Here is a 6,129-nt window from a genome sequence, read left to right on the forward strand (position 1 = left end):
GATAGGGGAATGAGGTGACTGCTTCAACCCTATCACTGCCAATGACCAAATCAGAGCAATCAGCAGGGCAAACTCCGAAACCTGCAACGAGAAGCTTGGTCTTGGTCATGCTCACTGTGAGACCCAAGCTGGATGCGACCTCTCAAAAGGCACACAGGGATTGATCGGCTGCGTTGCGAGTTGTAGCGAGCAGTACAGCATCATCCGCAAACTCGAAGTCATCAGCATGGCCGGACTCGGAGTGGGGACGACGCCTAGTGACACGAGGGAACAGCTGACCATCAATTGTGAAGCTGAAGTCCACACCAGACTCTATTCCACGCTCAACGAGAAGGGATCGCCAACGCTCAATAACTAAGCCGAAGTACAAGTTAAACAGTACAGGTGCCATCACGCACCCTTGGCGCAGCCCATTCTTGACAGATATCGGATCCGTGCAACCACCGGCAACGCGAACGCAAGCTGACATGTCTGTATGGAATGATTTGATGATGGCCATAGTCGGGGGCGGCACACCCAGCCGCAGCAATGCCTGCCAAAGAGCTTCGCGAGGGACAGAGTCGTACGCTTTGCGGAGATCCACAAATACGCAGAAGAGCTTCGATCGATGTTCGTACGACTTCTCGACAAGTTGACGGACAGAGAAGATGGCGTCCGCACAACCACGGTGCCGCCGAAACCCGCATTGGGATTCAGGCAGTTCCGCCTCAGCAATACCTTGCAATCGGTTTTGCATGATCCGAGCAGCCAACTTGCCGACAACCTCCAGCAATGCGATCCCTCGCCAATTATCGCAGCGAGAGAGGTCGCCCTTCTTTGGAATCGGTACCAGCAGTGCATCGCGCCAGTCCTGGGGCACGCAACCCCCGACCAGACAGATTGGAGTAGGTCCAGGAGGAGTGGATGGAGGACAGGCACACCAACCTTCAGCAGCTCCGGCACAATCTGTGACATACCACCAGCTTTGCCATTCTGTAGGTGTCTAATTGCCTGAGTCAGCTCATCCTCCGATGGTGGCAGTGAGAGGGAGTCCTCGACCTCACGCTGAGGGATAAGTTGGAAGACATGCGGATCGTACACACTGCAGACATTCAAGACACCCGAGAAATGCCCATGCCATGTGCCCTGCTGCTCCTGAACAGATTCGCAAAGAACTCCATCGGCATTGCGGATGGATTGGACAGACAGGGGTTGCAAGCCCCCAAAGCAGCGTTGCATGTCGCGAATGGCAGACCAGACAGCTTTGCCACTGAAACGTCCACGGTGCACCACCGCCGCTTTGTCCATCAACTAAGTTGTTTTTGCCTTCCGGATACCAGTACGAGCCCGGCCACGCGCTTCTTTGAACGCCCGGTGATCAGAGTCCCTGCCGCTTCTCAGCCATTGGCTATACAGGGTATTACGAGACTCCAGTAGAGGCTCCAATACAAGGGCACTGTCACGGAACCAATCTGGCATCCGCCGCTTGTCCCGACCAACCACCTGCTCCGCCGCGTCAACAACAGCCGACTTCACGGTACTCCACTTACAGTCCACAGACGAGGCGCGGTCATACGTGGCTAAACGAGATTCAAGACTAGCGCAGTACTCAGCACGTACAGTAGCCACACGCTCAGCCTCCTCTTCACTCATGAATGGCTTCCGATTGAATTGGTGAACAGCAAACTTCCGCGGCCTGGAACGTGCATCATGATGGTACCGTTGCTGCACAACGTCAGGTAGCCGGTATTTCATGCGGACAAGACGGTGGTCTGTGCTACACTCTGCAGTGCGCATCACTTGACAGTCCATGCAACGTTTACGGTGTTGTTGGCGTACGAACACATAATCTATACAATGCCACTTCTGTGATCCAGGGTGTTGCCAGGTATACATGTGAATGCGTTTCTTGGGAAACAGTGTGTTACATACTGTGAGCTGTTGACACGCCAAGAATGTGAGTAGTCGATGACCAGCATCGTTCACATCACCAACACCATGTGATCCATGCACTCCCTGCCACATCTCTAGTTGCTGTGGGCCAAAACCAACACGAGCGTTGAAATCCCCCAGGACGATGACGTCATCAGCAGAGTTGACATCGCTGAGAGCAGACTGGAACTGAGCAAAGAACTCTTCCTTGTCAGCATGGGGGGATCGAAACGTAGGAGCGTAACATGATATCACTGACATCCACCCGTGCTCAAATCTCAACCTGGCCGTCACGATGCGCGACGAGACGGGCCTCCACTGGCAGCCTGCACGTTCAAATGCCTGCTTGGCCCTCCGACGCAGAACCAGCGCAACACCCTCGCCACGACGAAAATTTTCGTCAGGTACGGGGCGACCAGAGGCGAGTACAGTAGCATCGCCGATGTTGAAAGAGTCTCTCCCAAACCATTTGGTTTCCTGCAGGCCAGCCACTTCCACGTCAAACCTGGACAGCTCACGGATAACCAAGTCGATCTTTCTGTCCTCCACGACGGGCACAAAATTCAAATTTTCTAAATTCACTCGTCTCTTTGCCGTCTCGACCGGTCCGTCATTGTTGACCAGAGTGCGGACGTTCCAAGATCCAAAGGCCAATGTTCGCAGCCTTCCTCTCCTCCGCCTTCCTGACAGTACTCTCTGAGCTTCGCAGTTTGAAACCATTCGGGGGTCAGCTACACCACCGCGAATGGAGAGACGAGGACGACAACGGTCGTGACAGAAAAGAAACTGCCCTGGCGACCGCGCCGCTGAACCCTCGCCCCAGGAAATTTAGGAACACGCCAGGGGCGACTCTGGTGAACCCAGAGCCACCCCGTGGCCTAAGACTAGTAAGAAGAACGACGGAAAAACTCAGATAAATCGGAGCTACAAAAAGTGCAACCGTCCCCTTCAAACACAAGGGACACACACACACACACACACACACACACACACACAAACACACACACACGTGCGCTTGTGTAATAGGTGTATGTATGCTACGACCTGTATACTCACATACTTACTATTCGTATTTCCCGCTCGTTCCCCTTGGCAATGAGCCACTCACATAGAAGAGCGCATGCTCCAGGTTCTGTTGTAGTCTAGTCTAGTCTTGAGTTGTCGTTGTCCTGTTCTCCTTCTGTCTACACTCTTATCGAGTACTTCTATAAATTATCCAATCATATAAAACCCCTGTGTTCCGGTGTGAGGGGGGCATCATTAGCCGGGAGCAGCTAACACTGGTGGCAGCGGAAAACGTCCACCACTACATCGCTGGCGGAGTATGTACGCCTTCGGAGATCGCCGACTATGAAGTACCACGAAGGCCCACGCAAGTGAAACCATATCCTCATCCACTCTCTTCGTCAATATTTTCCTTTCTGCATTGTGTTTCTTTCTGCTCGTCGTTTTCTTGTTGCATGCATTGTTTACCATGGTTTACAGTCCATAGGTCAAGCATTGGCGCCAACCTGTCTGGCCAAACATTTTCGGAACATTTTCTATGTCCGTGTTTTGTGCATACTGGCTGCTGTCTAGTGTCTTGTTAGGATATCTGCTAGCTGGGTAGTAGAGTCTAGCTACACTGTGTCCGTAGAGTAGTTGCCTATTTGGAATTGTCTCTGCCAAATTTAGTTGTTGCCGCTACGCACGATAGGTTACGTAATAGATTTAGAATTCGCGAATTCGATCGATAGTTGATCGAGGCGTCGATCGAGTCCACGGGAAATTTTTGCAGATAAATTTTTTTTCGAAAATTCAAAAATACAAAAACAATTTTTTTTCACAATGGGCCGTTCAGCGAAATCCAAGAGACAAGAAAAGCTAGAGCGTAGCTTCGCTGAAGCTGGCTGTGACATGAACATTGCTGAAGAGCGCGAGAGTTCGCCGGTACAAGGGTTGTCCCATCGTTTTCGTTTGCCGGACACAGACACACCACATGCACGTCCACTGCCGAAGCCAGTCTTGCTTCCTGAGACATTCGGAAATCAGCCAGGCCAAGATCTCACCACGTACATGAGGCATTTCGTCCACACATGCGAGCTGAGTGGGTACGACGACGAACAAAAGCTACGGCTACTACCTGCTCGCCTTGTTGGTACAGCTCATGAGATGTTCACCGAAATTCTAACTCACACGCCTGACATGAACTTTTCCGACACAGTCGAGGCTCTGCATGTCCGTCTTGAGCCGCCCCAGCAAGCATTGATGCACGAGGCCAGTCTTCGCCAGCGAGTGAAGCTGGCGAGTGAAACTCAGCACGGGTATGCCACGGAACTTCGTCGGCTCGCTCGTCGAGCCTACCCAGGACAACAAGGTGCACTGCTTGATTCAATGCTTTTGCAACTTTTTATTGATGGCCAGGCATCGAAGGATTTGCGCTTGGCGTTGGCGTCACCTCGGCCCACTGATTTGGACGCGGCGGTCCAAAAGGCCATCGAGGTAGGTGCTATTTATGCTCGCGAGCAGGCCCGCACCGTACCTTACCAGTATGCACAGCCCGTATTTGCTGCTGCTCCGGAAGTGAAGCCCCGTCGCACTGCTCATGGTCGTGACCCCTACGCAGCAGTCGGTCCACTGAAATCGGAATCTGAGCGAGACCAGTTGGCTTCGCTTTTGTCGAGTTTTGATTCGCGTCTCTCTGCTTTGGAGGCGAAAATGGAGAGCGTGAGTCTGTATCGCCCCACCCGACCCCAGCAAGACCATGTACGTTTTGTTGCTCGTGGTGCTGGTGCTGGTGCGCCTAGTCGTGGTCGTGGCCAGAGTTTTGCGAGGCCTGTCCGTGGAGTGTGCCATGGATGTGGTGAAGAGGGCCACTTCATTGCATCTTGCCCGCACGCAAAAAACTAGGTTGGACTGGTGACACGGGGCCGCCGTCAGTCGTCCGAGTGGAGCCCCTCGAGGAGGTATGTGGTGCGATCTCACCCAGTATTGTACACGTTGATGTTTGTCTTTCGTCTTCGTCTTCGTCTCCTGTTGTTGCTCTTGTTGATTCTGGTTCAAGTGTGTCGTTAGTGCATTCTAAATTGATGCCTAATTTGACAGAGCGACCTCCTCTAGAGTCTGCTCCGCAGTTGTGTGCAGTCAATGGCGCACAACTTCCTGTCGTTGGATCCATGGATCTGTGTATGTCGCTAGGAAATCTGTCTTTCCAGCACACGGTTGTTGTCTCTCCTGGTATTCACTGCGACATGATTCTTGGTTCCGATTTTTTGTTGCAGCATGGTGGTGTATTAGATATTGCTCGTGGTGTTGTGATGTTTGGCGATGTGTCTGTTCCGTTGCATGTTTCTGGTTCCGGGTGTCCTCCGTCACGTACGCCCTATGATCGTATTGTTCCGCGTAACACTTCCTCCTCATGTAATACTCATACTCCTCATTCTGAATCTGATGCATGCTCCGGTGATGTACCTGTTTCGTCGTATTCTTCTCGTGTTGCCCTTGACGATGAGTTGTCTGTGCCTGCTGGCCATGTTGTGCTAGTACCATGTGTCTATGTGGATGCTTGTTCGGAAACTCTGGATTGTGTTGCTGATCCACTAGAGTCGTTTGTGGATAAGTTTCCTACGTTGTCGGTGACACCTGCACTTGTAACAGTGGGTCCCGATCACGCACACATTGTCATGACAATTGAGAATCACGCTGAGCATAATATTATTATACATAAAAACACCAATATTGCCGAACTGTCTCCTCTCATTATGGATGATGATAATGAAGATGACGCCGCCGTTTCATCCGTCACCACTGATCACACACCTGAACTCACAGAACAGCGCAAGGCTACCATTCATGAATACGTTAAATCACAACAAAACCTATCATCCGAAACCAAAAGCATGCTCACCACACTCCTTATTGATAATCACGACCTATTTATATTGCATGAAGACGACTATGGCTATTGTGATCTGTTTCCGCATAAAATTGATACAAGCACACATACTCCTATTAAACAAGCAGCTCGGCGCATTCCGTATCACCGTCGCGTTGCTCTGCAGACGTTATTGGATGAGTTACTAGAGAAGGGTATCATCCAAGAGTCTATCAGTCCGTGGGCGTCTCCGATCGTGTTGGTTCCTAAGAAGAACGGTTCCTTACGACTTTGCGTCGACTATCGCAAGTTAAACGGTGTCACAAAGCCGGACGCCTATCCGATTCCACGGGTGGATGACATGC

The sequence above is a fragment of the Sycon ciliatum genome, chromosome 8 (assembly GCF_964019385.1).
Source record: "Sycon ciliatum chromosome 8, ocSycCili1.1, whole genome shotgun sequence".
NCBI classification, from domain to species: domain Eukaryota; kingdom Metazoa; phylum Porifera; class Calcarea; order Leucosolenida; family Sycettidae; genus Sycon; species Sycon ciliatum.